The 23242-nt window shown below is 47.2% G+C and overlaps 1 non-coding gene across 1 annotated transcript; it reads right to left on the bottom strand.

Annotated features, from left to right (window-relative positions):
- Positions 1 to 19842: 19842 nt before the first annotated feature.
- Trnar-ucu (transfer RNA arginine (anticodon UCU)) lies at positions 19843 to 19914 on the bottom strand. Its single transcript has one exon. It is a non-coding gene; the product is annotated as a tRNA-Arg (tRNA).
- Between the last annotated feature and the right edge of the window lie 3328 nt (positions 19915 to 23242).

Raw genomic sequence — 23242 nt, 5'->3', positions numbered from 1 at the left:
TGCCAGAACCGAGGCCCTCGCTAAGCTTTCGCACGATAATAGGGTTCGGAAAATAAGGGGCTCGTTAGGAAACACAGAAAGAAATGCCGGCAGTCTACAACGCCAAAGAAGGCATAGGGGAATGATTAAACTATTTTTTTACCGTTAGTGACGTTACATTATTTTTTATTATTAATTACATGAGAAAGAAAGAAAGAAAAACACGCGCCCAGAGTGGGGACCGAACCCACGCCTTTCGATGAGATCTCGAATGCCTTACCAATTCGGCTATCTGAGCGACTGTGTTCTCCTTATCTTTCTGGGTTATTTATATTTACTACAAGTATATCTGACGCTTGAGGGTGGTAGCCAGCGCCACTCAGACTACACGTGGAGAAGGGGACCTTCTTTTCGACCCCCGGGGCGTGACGCGAACGTCTACAGCCTGTCATAAGCGGTTAACTGGCGGGAAACCCTCTTATGCTACCTTGGCATCAAGGCTGCCAGAACCGAGGCCCTCGCTAAGCTTTCGCACGATAATAGGGTTCGGAAAATGAGGGGCTCGTTAGGAAACACAGAAAGAAATGCCGGCAGTCTACAACGCCAAAGAAGGCATTGGGGAATGATTAAACTATTTTTTTACCGTTAGTGACGTTACATTATTTTTTATTATTAATTACATGAGAAAGAAAGAAAGAAAAACACGCGCCCAGAGTGGGGACCGAACCCACGCCTTTCGATGAGATCTCGAATGCCTTACCAATTCGGCTATCTGGGCGACTGTGTTCTCCTTATCTTTCTGGGTTATTTATATTTACTACAAATATATCTGACGCTTGAGGGTGGTAGCCAGCGCCACTCAGACTACACGGGGAGAAGGGGACATTCTTTTCGACCCCCGGGGCGTGACGCGAACGTCTACAGCCTGTCATAAGCGGTTAACTGGCGGGAAACCCTCTTATGCTACCTTGGCATCAAGGCTGCCAGAACCGAGGCCCTCGCTAAGCTTTCGCACGATAATAGGGTTCGGAAAATGAGGGGCTCGTTAGGAAACACAGAAAGAAATGCCGGCAGTCTACAACGCCAAAGAAGGCATTGGGGAATGATTAAACTATTTTTTTACCGTTAGTGACATTACATTATTTTTTATTAATTACATGAGAAAGAAAGAAAGAAAAACACGCGCCCAGAGTGGGGACCGAACCCACGCCTTTCGATTAGATCTCGAATGCCTTACCAATTCGGCTATCTGGGCGACTGTGTTCTCCTTATCTTTCTGGGTTATTTATATTTACTACAAGTATATCTGACGCTTGAGGGGGGTAGCCAGCGCCACTCAGACTACACGGGGAGAAGGGGACCTTCTTTTCGACCCCCGGGGCGTGACGCGAACGTCTACAGCCTGTCATAAGCGGTTAACTGGCGGGAAACCCTCTTATGCTACCTTGGCATCAAGGCTGCCAGAACCGAGGCCCTCGCTAAGCTTTCGCACGATAATAGGGTTCGGAAAATGAGGGGCTCATTAGGAAACACAGAAAGAAATGTCGGCAGTCTACAACGCCAAAGAAGGCATAGGGGAATGATTAAACTATTTTTTTACCGTTAGTGACGTTACATTATTTTTTATTATTAATTACATGAGAAAGAAAGAAAGAAAAACACGCGCCCAGAGTGGGGACCGAACCCACGCCTTTCGATTAGATCTCGAATGCCTTACCAATTCGGCTATCTGGGCGACTGTGTTCTCCTTATCTTTCTTGGTTATTTATATTTACTACAACTATATCTGACGCTTGAGGGTGGTAGCCAGCGCCACTCAGACTACACGGGGAGAAGGGGACCTTCTTTTCGACCACCGGGGCGTGACGCGAACGTCTACAGCCTGTCATAAGCGGTTAACTGGCGGGAAACCCTCTTATGCTACCTTGGCATCAAGGCTGCCAGAACCGAGGCCCTCGCTAAGCTTTCGCACGATAATAGGGTTCGGAAAATAAGGGGCTCGTTAGGAAACACAGAAAGAAATGCCGGCAGTCTACAACGCCAAAGAAGGCATAGGGGAATGATTAAACTATTTTTTTACCGTTAGTGACGTTACATTATTTTTTATTATTAATTACATGAGAAAGAAAGAAAGAAAAACACGCGCCCAGAGTGGGGACCGAACCCACGCCTTTCGATGAGATCTCGAATGCCTTACCAATTCGGCTATCTGGGCGACTGTGTTCTCCTTATCTTTCTGGGTTATTTATATTTACTACAAGTATATCTGACGCTTGAGGGTGGTAGCCAGCGCCACTCAGACTACACGGGGAGAAGGGGACCTTCTTTTCGACCCCCGGGGCGTGACGCGAACGTCTACAGCCTGTCATAAGCGGTTAACTGGCGGGAAACCCTCTTATGCTACCTTGGCATCAAGGCTGCCAGAACCGAGGCCCTCGCTAAGCTTTCGCACGATAATAGGGTTCGGAAAATGAGGGGCTCGTTAGGAAACACAGAAAGAAATGCCGGCAGTCTACAACGCCAAAGAAGGCATTGGGGAATGATTAAACTATTTTTTTACCGTTAGTGACGTTACATTATTTTTTATTATTAATTACATGAGAAAGAAAGAAAGAAAAACACGCGCCCAGAGTGGGGACCGAACCCACGCCTTTCGATGAGATCTCGAATGCCTTACCAATTCGGCTATCTGGGCGACTGGGTTCTCCTTATCTTTCTGGGTTATTTATATTTACTACAAGTATATCTGACGCTTGAGGGTGGTAGCCAGCGCCACTCAGACTACACGGGGAGAAGGGGACCTTCTTTTCGACCCCCGGGGCGTGACGCGAACGTCTACAGCCTGTCATAAGCGGTTAACTGGCGGGAAACCCTCTTATGCTACCTTGGCATCAAGGCTGCCAGAACCGAGGCCCTCGCTAAGCTTTCGCACGATAATAGGGTTCGGAAAATGAGGGGCTCGTTAGGAAACACAGAAAGAAATGCCGGCAGTCTACAACGCCAAAGAAGGCATTGGGGAATGATTAAACTATTTTTTTACCGTTAGTGACATTACATTATTTTTTATTAATGACATGAGAAAGAAAGAAAGAAAAACACGCGCCCAGAGTGGGGACCGAACCCACGCCTTTCGATTAGATCTCGAATGCCTTACCAATTCGTCTATCTGGGCGACTGTGTTCTCCTTATCTTTCTGGGTTATTTATATTTACTACAAGTATATCTGACGCTTGAGGGTGGTAGCCAGCGCCATTCAGACTACACGGGGAGAAGGGGACCTTCTTTTCGACCCCCGGGGCGTGACGCGAACGTCTACAGCCTGTCATAAGCGGTTAACTGGCGGGAAACCCTCTTATGCTACCTTGGCATCAAGGCTGCCAGAACCGAGGCCCTCGCTAAGCTTTCGCACGATAATAGGGTTCGGAAAATGAGGGGCTCATTAGGAAACACAGAAAGAAATGTCGGCAGTCTACAACGCCAAAGAAGGCATAGGGGAATGATTAAACTATTTTTTTACCGTTAGTGACGTTACATTATTTTTTATTATTAATTACATGAGAAAGAAAGAAAGAAAAACACGCGCCCAGAGTGGGGACCGAACCCACGCCTTTTGATGAGATCTCGAATGCCTTACCAATTCGGCTATCTGGGCGACTGTGTTCTCCTTATCTTTCTGGGTTATTTATATTTACTACAAGTATATCTGACGCTTGAGGGTGGTAGCCAGCGCCACTCAGACTACACGGGGAGAAGGGGACCTTCTTTTCGACCCCCGGGGCGTGACGCGAACGTCTACAGCCTGTCATAAGCGGTTAACTGGCGGGAAACCCTCTTATGCTACCTTGGCATCAAGGCTGCCAGAAACGAGGCCCTCGCTAAGCTTTCGCACGATAATAGGGTTCGGAAAATGAGGGGCTCGTTAGGAAACACAGAAAGAAATGCCGGCAGTCTACAACGCCAAAGAAGGCATTGGGGAATGATTAAACTATTTTTTTACCGTTAGTGACGTTACATTATTTTTTATTATTAATTACATGAGAAAGAAAGAAAGAAAAACACGCGCCCAGAGTGGGGACCGAACCCACGCCTTTCGATGAGATCTCGAATGCCTTACCAATTCGGCTATCTGGGCGACTGTGTTCTCCTTATCTTTCTGGGTTATTTATATTTACTACAAATATATCTGACGCTTGAGGGTGGTAGCCAGCGCCACTCAGACTACACGGGGAGAAGGGGACCTTCTTTTCGACCCCCGGGGCGTGACGCGAACGTCTACAGCCTGTCATAAGCGGTTAACTGGCGGGAAACCCTCTTATGCTACCTTGGCATCAAGGCTGCCAGAACCGAGGCCCTCGCTAAGCTTTCGCACGATAATAGGGTTCGGAAAATGAGGGGCTCGTTAGGAAACACAGAAAGAAATGCCGGCAGTCTACAACGCCAAAGAAGGCATTGGGGAATGATTAAACTATTTTTTTACCGTTAGTGACATTACATTATTTTTTATTAATTACATGAGAAAGAAAGAAAGAAAAACACGCGCCCAGAGTGGGGACCGAACCCACGCCTTTCGATTAGATCTCGAATGCCTTACCAATTCGGCTATCTGGGCGACTGTGTTCTCCTTATCTTTCTGGGTTATTTATATTTACTACAAGTATATCTGACGCTTGAGGGGGGTAGCCAGCGCCACTCAGACTACACGGGGAGAAGGGGACCTTCTTTTCGACCCCCGGGGCGTGACGCGAACGTCTACAGCCTGTCATAAGCGGTTAACTGGCGGGAAACCCTCTTATGCTACCTTGGCATCAAGGCTGCCAGAACCGAGGCCCTCGCTAAGCTTTCGCACGATAATAGGGTTCGGAAAATGAGGGGCTCGTTAGGAAACACAGAAAGAAATGCCGGCAGTCTACAACGCCAAAGAAGGCATTGGGGAATGATTAAACTATTTTTTTACCGTTAGTGACATTACATTATTTTTTATTAATTACATGAGAAAGAAAGAAAGAAAAACACGCGCCCAGAGTGGGGACCGAACCCACGCCTTTCGATTAGATCTCGAATGCCTTACCAATTCGGCTATCTGGGCGACTGTGTTCTCCTTATCTTTCTGGGTTATTTAAATTTACTACAAGTATATCTGACGCTTGAGGGTGGTAGCCAGCGCCACTCAGACTACACGGGGAGAAGGGGACCTTCTTTTCGACCCCCGGGGCGTGACGCGAACGTCTACAGCCTGTCATAAGCGGTTAACTGGCGGGAAACCCTCTTATGCTACCTTGGCATCAAGGCTGCCAGAACCGAGGCCCTCGCTAAGCTTTCGCACGATAATAGGGTTCGGAAAATGAGGGGCTCATTAGGAAACACAGAAAGAAATGTCGGCAGTCTACAACGCCAAAGAAGGCATAGGGGAATGATTAAACTATTTTTTTACCGTTAGTGACGTTACATTATTTTTTATTATTAATTACATGAGAAAGAAAAACACGCGCCCAGAGTGGGGCCCGAACCCACGCCTTTCGATTAGATCTCGAATGCCTTACCAATTCGGCTATCTGGGCGACTGTGTTCTCCTTATCTTTGTGGGTTATTTATATTTACTACAACTATATCTGACGCTTGAGGGTGGTAGCCAGCGCCACTCAGACTACACGGGGAGAAGGGGACCTTCTTTTCGACCCCCGGGGCGTGACGCGAACGTCTACAGCCTGTCATAAGCGGTTAACTGGCGGGAAACCCTCTTATGCTACCTTGGCATCAAGGCTGCCAGAACCGAGGCCCTCGCTAAGCTTTCGCACGATAATAGGGTTCGGAAAATGAGGGGCTCGTTAGGAAACACAGAAAGAAATGCCGGCAGTCTACAACGCCAAAGAAGGCATAGGGGAATGATTAAACTATTTTTTTACCGTTAGTGACGTTACAATATTTTTTATTATTAATTACATGAGAAAGAAAGAAAGAAAAACACGCGCCCAGAGTGGGGACCGAACCCACGCCTTTCGATTAGATCTCGAATGCCTTACCAATTCGGCTATCTGGGCGACTGTGTTCTCCTTATCTTTCTGGGTTATTTAAATTTACTACAAGTATATCTGACGCTTGAGGGTGGTAGCCAGCGCCACTCAGACTACACGGGGAGAAGGGGACCTTCTTTTCGACCCCCGGGGCGTGACGCGAACGTCTACAGCCTGTCATAAGCGGTTAACTGGCGGGAAACCCTCTTATGCTACCTTGGCATCAAGGCTGCCAGAACCGAGGCCCTCGCTAAGCTTTCGCACGATAATAGGGTTCGGAAAATGAGGGGCTCATTAGGAAACACAGAAAGAAATGTCGGCAGTCTACAACGCCAAAGAAGGCATAGGGGAATGATTAAACTATTTTTTTACCGTTAGTGACGTTACATTATTTTTTATTATTAATTACATGAGAAAGAAAAACACGCGCCCAGAGTGGGGCCCGAACCCACGCCTTTCGATTAGATCTCGAATGCCTTACCAATTCGGCTATCTGGGCGACTGTGTTCTCCTTATCTTTGTGGGTTATTTATATTTACTACAACTATATCTGACGCTTGAGGGTGGTAGCCAGCGCCACTCAGACTACACGGGGAGAAGGGGACCTTCTTTTCGACCCCCGGGGCGTGACGCGAACGTCTACAGCCTGTCATAAGCGGTTAACTGGCGGGAAACCCTCTTATGCTACCTTGGCATCAAGGCTGCCAGAACCGAGGCCCTCGCTAAGCTTTCGCACGATAATAGGGTTCGGAAAATGAGGGGCTCGTTAGGAAACACAGAAAGAAATGCCGGCAGTCTACAACGCCAAAGAAGGCATAGGGGAATGATTAAACTATTTTTTTACCGTTAGTGACGTTACATTATTTTTTATTATTAATTACATGAGAAAGAAAGAAAGAAAAACACGCGCCCAGAGTGGGGACCGAACCCACGCCTTTCGATTAGATCTCGAATGCCTTACCAATTCGGCTATCTGGGCGACTGTGTTCTCCTTATCTTTCTTGGTTATTTATATTTACTACAACTATATCTGACGCTTGAGGGTGGTAGCCAGCGCCACTCAGACTACACGGGGAGAAGGGGACCTTCTTTTCGACCACCGGGGCGTGTCGCGAACGTCTACAGCCTGTCATAAGCGGTTAACTGGCGGGAAACCCTCTTATGCTACCTTGGCATCAAGGCTGCCAGAACCGAGGCCCTCGCTAAGCTTTCGCACGATAATAGGGTTCGGAAAATGAGGGGCTCGTTAGGAAACACAGAAAGAAATGCCGGCAGTCTACAACGCCAAAGAAGGCATAGGGGAATGATTAAACTATTTTTTTACCGTTAGTGACGCTACATTATTTTTTATTATTAATTACATGAGAAAGAAAGAAAGAAAAACACGCGCCCAGAGTGGGGACCGAACCCACGCCTTTCGATTAGATCTCGAATGCCTTACCAATTCGGCTATCTGGGCGACTGTGTTCTCCTTATCTTTCTGAGTTTTTATATTTACTACAACTATATCTGACGCTTGAGGGTGGTAGCCAGCGCCACTCAGACTACACGGGGAGAAGGGGACCTTCTTTTCGACCCCCGGGGCGTGACGCGAACGTCTACAGCCTGTCATAAGCGGTTAACTGGAGGGAAACCCTCTTATGCTACCTTGGCATCAAGGCTGCCAGAACCGAGGCCCTCGCTAAGCTTTCGCACGATAATAGGGTTCGGAAAATGAGGGGCTCGTTAGGAAACACAGAAAGAAATGCCGGCAGTCTACAACGCCAAAGAAGGCATAGGGGAATGATTAAACTATTTTTTTACCGTTAGTGACGTTACATTATTTTTTATTATTAATTACATGAGAAAGAAAGAAAGAAAAACACGCGCCCAGAGTGGGGACCGAACCCACGCCTTTCGATTAGATCTCGAATGCCTTACCAATTCGGCTATCTGGGCGACTGTGTTCTCCTTATCTTTCTTGGTTATTTATATTTACTACAACTATATCTGACGCTTGAGGGTGGTAGCCAGCGCCACTCAGACTACACGGGGAGAAGGGGACCTTCTATTCGACAACCGGGGCGTGACGCGAACGTCTACAGCCTGTCATAAGCGGTTAACTGGCGGGAAACCCTCTTATGCTACCTTGGCATCAAGGCTGCCAGAACCGAGGCCCTCGCTAAGCTTTCGCACGATAATAGGGTTCGGAAAATAAGGGGCTCGTTAGGAAACACAGAAAGAAATGCCGGCAGTCTACAACGCCAAAGAAGGCATAGGGGAATGATTAAACTATTTTTTTACCGTTAGTGACGTTACATTATTTTTTATTATTAATTACATGAGAAAGAAAGAAAGAAAAACACGCGCCCAGAGTGGGGACCGAACCCACGCCTTTCGATTACATCTCGAATGCCTTACCAATTCGGCTATCTGGGCGACTGTGTTCTCCTTATCTTTCTGGGTTATTTATATTTACTACAACTATATCTGACGCTTGAGGGTGGTAGCCAGCGCCACTCAGACTACACGGGGAGAAGGGGACCTTCTTTTCGACCCCCGGGGCGTGACGCGAACGTCTACAGCCTGTCATAAGCGGTTAACTGGCGGGAAACCCTCTTATGGTACCTTGGCATCAAGGCTGCAAGAACCGAGGCCCTCGCTAAGCTTTCGCACGTTAATAGGGTGCGGAAAATGAGGGGCTCGTTAGGAAACACAGAAAGAAATGCCGGCAGTCTACAACGCCAAAGAAGGCATAGGGGAATGATTAAACTATTTTTTTACCGTTAGTGACGTTACATTATTTTTTATTATTAATTACATGAGAAAGAAAGAAAGAAAAACACGCGCCCAGAGTGGGGACCGAACCCACGCCTTTCGATTAGATCTCGAATGCCTTACCAATTCGGCTATCTGGGCGACTGTGTTCTCCTTATCTTTCTGGGTTATTTATATTTACTACAACTATATCTGACGCTTGAGGGTGGTAGCCAGCGCCACTCAGACTACACGGGGAGAAGGGTACCTTCTTTTCGACCCCCGGGGCGTGACGCGAATGTCTACAGCCTTTCATAAGCGTTTAACTGGCGGGAAACCCTCTTATGCTACCTTGGCATCAAGGCTGCCAGAACCGAGGCCCTCGCTAAGCTTTCGCACGATAATAGGGTTCGGAAAATCAGGGGCTCGTTAGGAAACATAGAAAGAAATGCCGGCAGTCTACAACGCCAAAGAAGGCATAGGGGAATGAATAAACTATTTTTTTACGGTTAGTGACGTTACATTATTTTTTATTATTAAATACATGAGAAAGAAAGAAAGAAAAACACGCGCCCAGAGTGGGGACCGAACCCACGCCTTTCGATTACCTCTCGAATGCCTTACCAATTCGGCTATCTGGGCGACTGTGTTCTCCTTATCTTTCTGGGTTATTTATATTTACTACAACTATATCTGACGCTTGAGGGTGGTAGCCAGCGCCACTCAGACTACACGGGGAGAAGGGGACCTTCTTTTCGACCCCCGGGGCGTGACGCGAACGTCTACAGCCTGTCATAAGCGGTTAACTGGCGGGAAACCCTCTTATGCTACCTTGGCATCAAGGCTGCAAGAACCGAGGCCCTCGCTAAGCTTTCGCACGTTAATAGGGTGCGGGAAATGAGGGGCTCGTAAGGGAACACAGAAAGAAATGCCGGCAGTCTACAATGCCAAAGAAGGCATAGGGGAATGATTAAACTATTTTTTTACCATTAGTGACGTTACATTATTTTTTATTATTAATTACATGAGAAAGAAAGAAAGAAAAACACGCGCCCAGAGTGGGGACCGAACCCACGCCTTTCGATTAGATCTCGAATGCCTTACCAATTCGGCTATCTGGGCGACTGTGTTCTCCTTATCTTTCTTGGTTATTTATATTTACTACAACTATATCTGACGCTTGAGGGTGGTAGCCAGCGCCACTCAGACTACACGGGGAGAAGGGGACCTTCTATTCGACAACCGGGGCGTGACGCGAACGTCTACAGCCTGTCATAAGCGGTTAACTGGCGGGAAACCCTCTTATGCTACCTTGGCATCAAGGCTGCCAGAACCGAGGCCCTCGCTAAGCTTTCGCACGATAATAGGGTTCGGAAAATAAGGGGCTCGTTAGGAAACACAGAAAGAAATGCCGGCAGTCTACAACGCCAAAGAAGGCATAGGGGAATGATTAAACTATTTTTTTACCGTTAGTGACGTTACATTATTTTTTATTATTAATTACATGAGAAAGAAAGAAAGAAAAACACGCGCCCAGAGTGGGGACCGAACCCACGCCTTTCGATTACATCTCGAATGCCTTACCAATTCGGCTATCTGGGCGACTGTGTTCTCCTTATCTTTCTGGGTTATTTATATTTACTACAACTATATCTGACGCTTGAGGGTGGTAGCCAGCGCCACTCAGACTACACGGGGAGAAGGGGACCTTCTTTTCGACCCCCGGGGCGTGACGCGAACGTCTACAGCCTGTCATAAGCGGTTAACTGGCGGGAAACCCTCTTATGGTACCTTGGCATCAAGGCTGCAAGAACCGAGGCCCTCGCTAAGCTTTCGCACGTTAATAGGGTGCGGAAAATGAGGGGCTCGTAAGGGAACACAGAAAGAAATTCCGGCAGTCTACAACGCCAAAGAAGGCATAGGGGAATGATTAAACTATTTTTTTACCGTTAGTGACGTTACATTATTTTTTATTATTAATTACATGAGAAAGAAAGAAAGAAAAACACGCGCCCAGAGTGGGGACCGAACCCACGCCTTTCGATTAGATCTCGAATGCCTTACCAATTCGGCTATCTGGGCGACTGTGTTCTCCTTATCTTTCTGGGTTATTTATATTTACTACAAGTATATCTGACGCTTGAGGGTGGTAGCCAGCGCCACTCAGACTACACGGGGAGAAGGGGACCTTCTTTTCGACCCCCGGGGCGTGACGCGAACGTCTACAGCCTGTCATAAGCGGTTAACTGGCGGGAAACCCTCTTATGCTACCTTGGCATCAAGGCTGCCAGAACCGAGGCCCTCGCTAAGCTTTCGCACGATAATAGGGTTCGGAAAATGAGGGGCTCGTTAGGAAACACAGAAAGAAATGCCGGCAGTCTACAACGCCAAAGAAGGCATTGGGGAATGATTAAACTATTTTTTTACCGTTAGTGACATTACATTATTTTTTATTAATTACATGAGAAAGAAAGAAAGAAAAACACGCGCCCAGAGTGGGGACCGAACCCACGCCTTTCGATTAGATCTCGAATGCCTTACCAATTCGGCTATCTGGGCGACTGTGTTCTCCTTATCTTTCTGGGTTATTTATATTTACTACAAGTATATCTGACGCTTGAGGGTGGTAGCCAGCGCCACTCAGACTACACGGGGAGAAGGGGACCTTCTTTTCGACCCCCGGGGCGTGACGCGAACGTCTACAGCCTGTCATAAGCGGTTAACTGGCGGGAAACCCTCTTATGCTACCTTGGCATCAAGGCTGCCAGAACCGAGGCCCTCGCTAAGCTTTCGCACGATAATAGGGTTCGGAAAATGAGGGGCTCGTTAGGAAACAAAGAAAGAAATGCCGGCAGTCTACAACGCCAAAGAAGGCATAGGGGAATGATTAAACTATTTTTTTACCGTTAGTGACGTTACATTATTTTTTATTATTAATTACATGAGAAAGAAAGAAAGAAAAACACGCGCCCAGAGTGGGGACCGAACCCACGCCTTTCGATTAGATCTCGAATGCCTTACCAATTCGGCTATCTGGGCGACTGTGTTCTCCTTATCTTTCTGGGTTATTTATATTTACTACAAGTATATCTGACGCTTGAGGGTGGTAGCCAGCGCCACTCAGACTACACGGGGAGAAGGGGACCTTCTTTTCGACCCCCGGGGCATGACGCGAACGTCTACAGCCTGTCATAAGCGGTTAACTGGCGGGAAACCCTCTTATGCTACCTTGGCATCAAGGCTGCCAGAACCGAGGCCCTCGCTAAGCTTTCGCACGATAATAGGGTTCGGAAAATGAGGGGCTCGTTAGGAAACACAGAAAGAAATGCCGGCAGTCTACAACGCCAAAGAAGGCATAGGGGAATGATTAAACTATTTTTTTACCGTTAGTGACGTTACATTATTTTTTATTATTAATTACATGAGAAAGAAAGAAAGAAAAACACGCGCCCAGAGTGGGGACCGAACCCACGCCTTTCGATTAGATCTCGAATGCCTTACCAATTCGGCTATCTGGGCGACTGTGTTCTCCTTATCTTTCTTGGTTATTTATATTTACTACAACTATATCTGACGCTTGAGGGTGGTAGCCAGCGCCACTCAGACTACACGGGGAGAAGGGGACCTTCTTTTCGACCACCGGGGCGTGACGCGAACGTCTACAGCCTGTCATAAGCGGTTAACTGGCGGGAAACCCTCTTATGCTACCTTGGCATCAAGGCTGCCAGAACCGAGGCCCTCGCTAAGCTTTCGCACAATAATAGGGTTCGGAAAATGAGGGGCTCGTTAGGAAACACAGAAAGAAATGGCGGCAGTCTACAACGCCAAAGAAGGCATTGGGGAATGATTAAACTATTTTTTTACCGTTAGTGACATTACATTATTTTTTATTAATTACATGAGAAAGAAAGAAAGAAAAACACGCGCCCAGAGTGGGGACCGAACCCACGCCTTTCGATTAGATCTCGAATGCCTTACCAATTCGGCTATCTGGGCGACTGTGTTCTCCTTATCTTTCTGGGTTATTTATATTTACTACAAGTATATCTGACGCTTGAGGGTGGTAGCCAGCGCCACTCAGACTACACGGGGAGAAGGGGACCTTCTTTTCGACCCCCGGGGCGTGACGCGAACGTCTACAGCCTGTCATAAGCGGTTAACTGGCGGGAAACCCTCTTATGCTACCTTGGCATCAAGGCTGCCAGAACCGAGGCCCTCGCTAAGCTTTCGCACGATAATAGGGTTCGGAAAATGAGGGGCTCGTTAGGAAACACAGAAAGAAATGCCGGCAGTCTACAACGCCAAAGAAGGCATAGGGGAATGATTAAACTATTTTTTTACCGTTAGTGACGTTACATTATTTTTTATTATTAATTACATGAGAAAGAAAGAAAGAAAAACACGCGCCCAGAGTGGGGACCGAACCCACGCCTTTCGATTAGATCTCGAATGCCTTACCAATTCGGCTATCTGGGCGACTGTGTTCTCCTTATCTTTCTGGGTTATTTATATTTACTACAAGTATATCTGACGCTTGAGGGTGGTAGCCAGCGCCACTCAGACTACACGGGGAGAAGGGGACCTTCTTTTCGACCCCCGGGGCGTGACGCGAACGTCTACAGCCTGTCATAAGCGGTTAACTGGCGGGAAACCCTCTTATGCTACCTTGGCATCAAGGCTGCCAGAACCGAGGCCCTCGCTAAGCTTTCGCACGATAATAGGGTTCGGAAAATGAGGGGCTCGTTAGGAAACACAGAAAGAAATGCCGGCAGTCTACAACGCCAAAGAAGGCATAGGGGAATGATTAAACTATTTTTTTACCGTTAGTGACGTTACATTATTTTTTATTATTAATTACATGAGAAAGAAAGAAAGAAAAACACGCGCCCAGAGTGGGGACCGAACCCACGCCTTTCGATTAGATCTCGAATGCCTTACCAATTCGGCTATCTGGGCAACTGTGTTCTCCTTATCTTTCTTGGTTATTTATATTTACTACAACTATATCTGACGCTTGAGGGTGGTAGCCAGCGCCACTCAGACTACACGGGGAGAAGGGGACCTTCTTTTCGACCACCGGGGCGTGACGCGAACGTCTACAGCCTGTCATAAGCGGTTAACTGGCGGGAAACCCTCTTATGCTACCTTGGCATCAAGGCTGCCAGAACCGAGGCCCTCGCTAAGCTTTCGCACGATAATAGGGTTCGGAAAATGAGGGGCTCGTTAGGAAACACAGAAAGAAATGCCGGCAGTCTACAACGCCAAAGAAGGCATAGGGGAATGATTAAACTATTTTTTTACCGTTAGTGACGCTACATTATTTTTTATTATTAATTACATGAGAAAGAAAGAAAGAAAAACACGCGCCCAGAGTGGGGACCGAACCCACGCCTTTCGATTAGATCTCGAATGCCTTACCAATTCGGCTATCTGGGCAACTGTGTTCTCCTTATCTTTCTGAGTTTTTATATTTACTACAACTATATCTGACGCTTGAGGGTGGTAGCCAGCGCCACTCAGACTACACGGGGAGAAGGGGACCTTCTTTTCGACCCCCGGGGCGTGACGCGAACGTCTACAGCCTGTCATAAGCGGTTAACTGGAGGGAAACCCTCTTATGCTACCTTGGCATCAAGGCTGCCAGAACCGAGGCCCTCGCTAAGCTTTCGCACGATAATAGGGTTCGGAAAATGAGGGGCTCGTTAGGAAACACAGAAAGAAATGCCGGCAGTCTACAACGCCAAAGAAGGCATAGGGGAATGATTAAACTATTTTTTTACCGTTAGTGACGTTACATTATTTTTTATTATTAATTACATGAGAAAGAAAGAAAGAAAAACACGCGCCCAGAGTGGGGACCGAACCCACGCCTTTCGATTAGATCTCGAATGCCTTACCAATTCGGCTATCTGGGCGAGTGTGTTCTCCTTATCTTTCTTGGTTATTTATATTTACTACAACTATATCTGACGCTTGAGGGTGGTAGCCAGCGCCACTCAGACTACACGGGGAGAAGGGGACCTTCTATTCGACAACCGGGGCGTGACGCGAACGTCTACAGCCTGTCATAAGCGGTTAACTGGCGGGAAACCCTCTTATGCTACCTTGGCATCAAGGCTGCCAGAACCGAGGCCCTCGCTAAGCTTTCGCACGATAATAGGGTTCGGAAAATAAGGGGCTCGTTAGGAAACACAGAAAGAAATGCCGGCAGTGTACAACGCCAAAGAAGGCATAGGGGAATGATTAAACTATTTTTTTACCGTTAGTGACGTTACATTATTTTTTATTATTAATTACATGAGAAAGAAAGAAAGAAAAACACGCGCCCAGAGTGGGGACCGAACCCACACCTTTCGATGAGATCTCGAATGCCTTACCAATTCGGCTATCTGGGCGACTGTGTTCTCCTTATCTTTCTGGGTTATTTATATTTACTACAAGTATATCTGACGCTTGAGGGTGGTAGCCAGCGCCACTCAGACTACACGGGGAGAAGGGGACCTTCTTTTCGACCCCCGGGGCGTGACGCGAACGTCTACAGCCTGTCATAAGCGGTTAACTGGCGGGAAACCCTCTTATGCTACCTTGGCATCAAGGCTGCCAGAACCGAGGCCCTCGCTAAGCTTTCGCACGATAATAGGGTTCGGAAAATGAGGGGCTCATTAGGAAACACAGAAAGAAATGTCGGCAGTCTACAACGCCAAAGAAGGCATAGGGGAATGATTAAACTATTTTTTTACCGTTAGTGACGTTACATTATTTTTTATTATTAATTACATGAGAAAGAAAGAAAGAAAAACACGCGCCCAGAGTGGGGCCCGAACCCACGCCTTTCGATTAGATCTCGAATGCCTTACCAATTCGGCTATCTGGGCGACTGTGTTCTCCTTATCTTTCTGGGTTATTTATATTTACTACAAGTATATCTGACGCTTGAGGGTGGTAGCCAGCGCCACTCAGACTACACGGGGAGAAGGGGACCTTCTTTTCGACCCCCGGGGCGTGACGCGAAAGTCTACAGCCTGTCATAAGCGGTTAACTGGCGGGAAACCCTCTTATGCTACCTTGGCATCAAGGCTGCCAGAACCGAGGCCCTCGCTAAGCTTTCGCACGATAATAGGGTTCGGAAAATGAGGGGCTCGTTAGGAAACACAGAAAGAAATGCCGGCAGTCTACAACGCCAAAGAAGGCATTGGGGAATGATTAAACTATTTTTTTACCGTTAGTGACATTACATTATTTTTTATTAATTACATGAGAAAGAAAGAAAGAAAAACACGCGCCCAGAGTGGGGACCGAACCCACGCCTTTCGATTAGATCTCGAATGCCTTACCAATTCGGCTATCTGGGCGACTGTGTTCTCCTTATCTTTCTGGGTTATTTATATTTACTACAAGTATATCTGACGCTTGAGGGTGGTAGCCAGCGCCACTCAGACTACACGGGGAGAAGGGGACCTTCTTTTCGACCCCCGGGGCGTGACGCGAACGTCTACAGCCTGTCATAAGCGGTTAACTGGCGGGAAACCCTCTTATGCTACCTTGGCATCAAGGCTGCCAGAACCGAGGCCCTCGCTAAGCTTTCGCACGATAATAGGGTTCGGAAAATGAGGGGCTCGTTAGGAAACACAGAAAGAAATGCCGGCAGTCTACAACGCCAAAGAAGGCATAGGGGAATGATTAAACTATTTTTTTACCGTTAGTGACGTTACATTATTTTTTATTATTAATTACATGAGAAAGAAAGAAAGAACAACACGCGCCCAGAGTGGGGACCGAACCCACGCCTTTCGATTAGATCTCGAATGCCTTACCAATTCGGCTATCTGGGCGACTGTGTTCTCCTTATCTTTCTTGGTTATTTATATTTACTACAACTATATCTGACGCTTGAGGGTGGTAGCCAGCGCCACTCAGACTACACGGGGAGAAGGGGACCTTCTTTTCGACCACCGGGGCGTGACGCGAACGTCTACAGCCTGTCATAAGCGGTTAACTGGCGGGAAACCCTCTTATGCTACCTTGGCATCAAGGCTGCCAGAACCGAGGCCCTCGCTAAGCTTTCGCACGATAATAGGGTTCGGAAAATGAGGGGCTCGTTAGGAAACACAGAAAGAAATGCCGGCAGTCTACAACGCCAAAGAAGGCATAGGGGAATGATTAAACTATTTTTTTACCGTTAGTGACGCTACATTATTTTTTATTATTAATTACATGAGAAAGAAAGAAAGAAAAACACGCGCCCAGAGTGGGGACCGAACCCACGCCTTTCGATTAGATCTCGAATGCCTTACCAATTCGGCTATCTGGGCAACTGTGTTCTCCTTATCTTTCTGAGTTTTTATATTTACTACAACTATATCTGACGCTTGAGGGTGGTAGCCAGCGCCACTCAGACTACACGGGGAGAAGGGGACCTTCTTTTCGACCCCCGGGGCGTGACGCGAACGTCTACAGCCTGTCATAAGCGGTTAACTGGAGGGAAACCCTCTTATGCTACCTTGGCATCAAGGCTGCCAGAACCGAGGCCCTCGCTAAGCTTTCGCACGATAATAGGGTTCGGAAAATGAGGGGCTCGTTAGGAAACACAGAAAGAAATGCCGGCAGTCTACAACGCCAAAGAAGGCATAGGGGAATGATTAAACTATTTTTTTACCGTTAGTGACGTTACATTATTTTTTATTATTAATTACATGAGAAAGAAAGAAAGAAAAACACGCGCCCAGAGTGGGGACCGAACCCACGCCTTTCGATTAGATCTCGAATGCCTTACCAATTCGGCTATCTGGGCGACTGTGTTCTCCTTATCTTTCTTGGTTATTTATATTTACTACAACTATATCTGACGCTTGAGGGTGGTAGCCAGCGCCACTCAGACTACACGGGGAGAAGGGGACCTTCTATTCGACAACCGGGGCGTGACGCGAACGTCTACAGCCTGTCATAAGCGGTTAACTGGCGGGAAACCCTCTTATGCTACCTTGGCATCAAGGCTGCCAGAACCGAGGCCCTCGCTAAGCTTTCGCACGATAATAGGGTTCGGAAAATAAGGGGCTCGTTAGGAAACACAGAAAGAAATGCCGGCAGTGTACAACGCCAAAGAAGGCATAGGGGAATGATTAAACTATTTTTTTACCGTTAGTGACGTTACATTATTTTTTATTATTAATTACATGAGAAAGAAAGAAAGAAAAACACGCGCCCAGAGTGGGGACCGAACCCACACCTTTCGATGAGATCTCGAATGCCTTACCAATTCGGCTATCTGGGCGACTGTGTTCTCCTTATCTTTCTGGGTTATTTATATTTACTACAAGTATATCTGACGCTTGAGGGTGGTAGCCAGCGCCACTCAGACTACACGGGGAGAAGGGGACCTTCTTTTCGACCCCCGGGGCGTGACGCGAACGTCTACAGCCTGTCATAAGCGGTTAACTGGCGGGAAACCCTCTTATGCTACCTTGGCATCAAGGCTGCCAGAACCGATGCCCTCGCTAAGCTTTCGCACGATAATAGGGTTCGGAAAATGAGGGGCTCATTAGGAAACACAGAAAGAAATGTCGGCAGTCTACAACGCCAAAGAAGGCATAGGGGAATGATTAAACTATTTTTTTACCGTTAGTGACGTTACATTATTTTTTATTATTAATTACATGAGAAAGAAAGAAAGAAAAACACGCGCCCAGAGTGGGGCCCGAACCCACGCCTTTCGATTAGATCTCGAATGCCTTACCAATTCGGCTATCTGGGCGACTGTGTTCTCCTTATCTTTCTGGGTTATTTATATTTACTACAAGTATATCTGACGCTTGAGGGTGGTAGCCAGCGCCACTCAGACTACACGGGGAGAAGGGGACCTTCTTTTCGACCCCCGGGGCGTGACGCGAACGTCTACAGCCTGTCATAAGCGGTTAACTGGCGGGAAACCCTCTTATGCTACCTTGGCATCAAGGCTGCCAGAACCGAGGCCCTCGCTAAGCTTTCGCACGATAATAGGGTTCGGAAAATGAGGGGCTCGTTAGGAAACACAGAAAGAAATGCCGGCAGTCTACAACGCCAAAGAAGGCATTGGGGAATGATTAAACTATTTTTTTACCGTTAGTGACATTACATTATTTTTTATTAATTACATGAGAAAGAAAGAAAGAAAAACACGCGCCCAGAGTGGGGACCGAACCCACGCCTTTCGATTAGATCTCGAATGCCTTACCAATTCGGCTATCTGGGCGACTGTGTTCTCCTTATCTTTCTGGGTTATTTATATTTACTACAAGTATATCTGACGCTTGAGGGTGGTAGCCAGCGCCACTCAGACTACACGGGGAGAAGGGGACCTTCTTTTCGACCCCCGGGGCGTGACGCGAACGTCTACAGCCTGTCATAAGCGGTTAACTGGCGGGAAACCCTCTTATGCTACCTTGGCATCAAGGCTGCCAGAACCGAGGCCCTCGCTAAGCTTTCGCACGATAATAGGGTTCGGAAAATGAGGGGCTCGTTAGGAAACACAGAAAGAAATGCCGGCAGTCTACAACGCCAAAGAAGGCATAGGGGAATGATTAAACTATTTTTTTACCGTTAGTGACGTTACATTATTTTTTATTATTAATTACATGAGAAAGAAAGAAAGAACAACACGCGCCCAGAGTGGGGACCGAACCCACGCCTTTCGATTAGATCTCGAATGCCTTACCAATTCGGCTATCTGGGCGACTGTGTTCTCCTTATCTTTCTTGGTTATTTATATTTACTACAACTATATCTGACGCTTGAGGGTGGTAGCCAGCGCCACTCAGACTACACGGGGAGAAGGGGACCTTCTTTTCGACCACCGGGGCGTGACGCGAACGTCTACAGCCTGTCATAAGCGGTTAACTGGCGGGAAACCCTCTTATGCTACCTTGGCATCAAGGCTGCCAGAACCGAGGCCCTCGCTAAGCTTTCGCACGATAATAGGGTTCGGAAAATGAGGGGCTCGTTAGGAAACACAGAAAGAAATGCCGGCAGTCTACAACGCCAAAGAAGGCATAGGGGAATGATTAAACTATTTTTTTACCGTTAGTGACGCTACATTATTTTTTATTATTAATTACATGAGAAAGAAAGAAAGAAAAACACGTGCCCAGAGTGGGGACCGAACCCACGCCTTTCGATTAGATCTCGAATGCCTTACCAATTCGGCTATCTGGGCAACTGTGTTCTCCTTATCTTTCTGAGTTTTTATATTTACTACAACTATATCTGACGCTTGAGAGTGGTAGCCAGCGCCACTCAGACTACACGGGGAGAAGGGGACCTTCTTTTCGACCCCCGGGGCGTGACGCGAACGTCTACAGCCTGTCATAAGCGGTTAACTGGAGGGAAACCCTCTTATGCTACCTTGGCATCAAGGCTGCCAGAACCGAGGCCCTCGCTAAGCTTTCGCACGATAATAGGGTTCGGAAAATGAGGGGCTCGTTAGGAAACACAGAAAGAAATGCCGGCAGTCTACAACGCCAAAGAAGGCATAGGGGAATGATTAAACTATTTTTTTACCGTTAGTGACGTTACATTATTTTTTATTATTAATTACATGAGAAAGAAAGAAAGAAAAACACGCGCCCAGAGTGGGGACCGAACCCACGCCTTTCGATTAGATCTCGAATGCCTTACCAATTCGGCTATCTGGGCGACTGTGTTCTCCTTATCTTTCTTGGTTATTTATATTTACTACAACTATATCTGACGCTTGAGGGTGGTAGCCAGCGCCACTCAGACTACACGGGGAGAAGGGGACCTTCTATTCGACAACCGGGGCGTGACGCGAACGTCTACAGCCTGTCATAAGCGGTTAACTGGCGGGAAACCCTCTTATGCTACCTTGGCATCAAGGCTGCCAGAACCGAGGCCCTCGCTAAGCTTTCGCACGATAATAGGGTTCGGAAAATAAGGGGCTCGTTAGGAAACACAGAAAGAAATGCCGGCAGTCTACAACGCCAAAGAAGGCATAGGGGAATGATTAAACTATTTTTTTACCGTTAGTGACGTTACATTATTTTTTATTATTAATTACATGAGAAAGAAAGAAAGAAAAACACGCGCCCAGAGTGGGGACCGAACCCACACCTTTCGATGAGATCTCGAATGCCTTACCAATTCGGCTATCTGGGCGACTGTGTTCTCCTTATCTTTCTGGGTTATTTATATTTACTACAAGTATATCTGACGCTTGAGGGTGGTAGCCAGCGCCACTCAGACTACACGGGGAGAAGGGGACCTTCTTTTCGACCACCGGGGCGTGACGCGAACGTCTACAGCCTGTCATAAGCGGTTAACTGGCGGGAAACCCTCTTATGCTACCTTGGCATCAAGGCTGCCAGAACCGAGGCCCTCGCTAAGCTTTCGCACGATAATAGGGTTCGGAAAATGAGGGGCTCGTTAGGAAACACAGAAAGAAATGCCGGCAGTCTACAACGCCAAAGAAGGCATAGGGGAATGATTAAACTATTTTTTTACCGTTAGTGACGCTACATTATTTTTTATTATTAATTACATGAGAAAGAAAGAAAGAAAAACACGCGCCCAGAGTGGGGACCGAACCCACGCCTTTCGATTAGATCTCGAATGCCTTACCAATTCGGCTATCTGGGCAACTGTGTTCTCCTTATCTTTCTGAGTTTTTATATTTACTACAACTATATCTGACGCTTGAGAGTGGTAGCCAGCGCCACTCAGACTACACGGGGAGAAGGGGACCTTCTTTTCGACCCCCGGGGCGTGACGCGAACGTCTACAGCCTGTCATAAGCGGTTAACTGGAGGGAAACCCTCTTATGCTACCTTGGCATCAAGGCTGCCAGAACCGAGGCCCTCGCTAAGCTTTCGCACGATAATAGGGTTCGGAAAATGAGGGGCTCGTTAGGAAACACAGAAAGAAATGCCGGCAGTCTACAACGCCAAAGAAGGCATAGGGGAATGATTAAACTATTTTTTTACCGTTAGTGACGTTACATTATTTTTTATTATTAATTACATGAGAAAGAAAGAAAGAAAAACACGCGCCCAGAGTGGGGACCGAACCCACGCCTTTCGATTAGATCTCGAATGCCTTACCAATTCGGCTATCTGGGCGACTGTGTTCTCCTTATCTTTCTTGGTTATTTATATTTACTACAACTATATCTGACGCTTGAGGGTGGTAGCCAGCGCCACTCAGACTACACGGGGAGAAGGGGACCTTCTATTCGACAACCGGGGCGTGACGCGAACGTCTACAGCCTGTCATAAGCGGTTAACTGGCGGGAAACCCTCTTATGCTACCTTGGCATCAAGGCTGCCAGAACCGAGGCCCTCGCTAAGCTTTCGCACGATAATAGGGTTCGGAAAATAAGGGGCTCGTTAGGAAACACAGAAAGAAATGCCGGCAGTCTACAACGCCAAAGAAGGCATAGGGGAATGATTAAACTATTTTTTTACCGTTAGTGACGTTACATTATTTTTTATTATTAATTACATGAGAAAGAAAGAAAGAAAAACACGCGCCCAGAGTGGGGACCGAACCCACACCTTTCGATGAGATCTCGAATGCCTTACCAATTCGGCTATCTGGGCGACTGTGTTCTCCTTATCTTTCTGGGTTATTTATATTTACTACAAGTATATCTGACGCTTGAGGGTGGTAGCCAGCGCCACTCAGACTACACGGGGAGAAGGGGACCTTCTTTTCGACCCCCGGGGCGTGACGCGAACGTCTACAGCCTGTCATAAGCGGTTAACTGGCGGGAAACCCTCTTATGCTACCTTGGCATCAAGGCTGCCCGAACCGAGGCCCTCACTAAGCTTTCGCACGATAATAGGGTTCGGAAAATGAGGGGCTCATTAGGAAACACAGAAAGAAATGTCGGCAGTCTACAACGCCAAAGAAGGCATAGGGGAATGATTAAACTATTTTTTTACCGTTAGTGACGTTACATTATTTTTTATTATTAATTACATGAGAAAGAAAGAAAGAAAAACACGCGCCCAGAGTGGGGCCCGAACCCACGCCTTTCGATTAGATCTCGAATGCCTTACCAATTCGGCTATCTGGGCGACTGTGTTCTCCTTATCTTTCTGGGTTATTTATATTTACTACAAGTATATCTGACGCTTGAGGGTGGTAGCCAGCGCCACTCAGACTACACGGGGAGAAGGGGACCTTCTTTTCGACCCCCGGGGCGTGACGCGAACGTCTACAGCCTGTCATAAGCGGTTAACTGGCGGGAAACCCTCTTATGCTACCTTGGCATCAAGGCTGCCAGAACCGAGGCCCTCGCTAAGCTTTCGCACGATAATAGGGTTCGGAAAATGAGGGGCTCGTTAGGAAACACAGAAAGAAATGCCGGCAGTCTACAACGCCAAAGAAGGCATAGGGGAATGAATAAACTATTTTTTTACGGTTAGTGACGTTACATTTTTTTTATTATTAAATACATGAGAAAGAAAGAAAGAAAAACACGCGCCCAGAGTGGGGACCGAACCCACGCCTTTCGATTACCTCTC

Source organism: Haemaphysalis longicornis, unplaced genomic scaffold (assembly GCF_048455015.1).
Source record: "Haemaphysalis longicornis isolate Haplotype H1 unplaced genomic scaffold, Haemaphysalis longicornis Haplotype H1 scaffold_13, whole genome shotgun sequence".
NCBI classification, from domain to species: Eukaryota; Metazoa; Arthropoda; class Arachnida; order Ixodida; family Ixodidae; genus Haemaphysalis; species Haemaphysalis longicornis.
The sequence above is the reverse complement of the archived record's forward strand: the minus strand, read 5'-3'. Positions and strand labels throughout refer to the sequence as shown.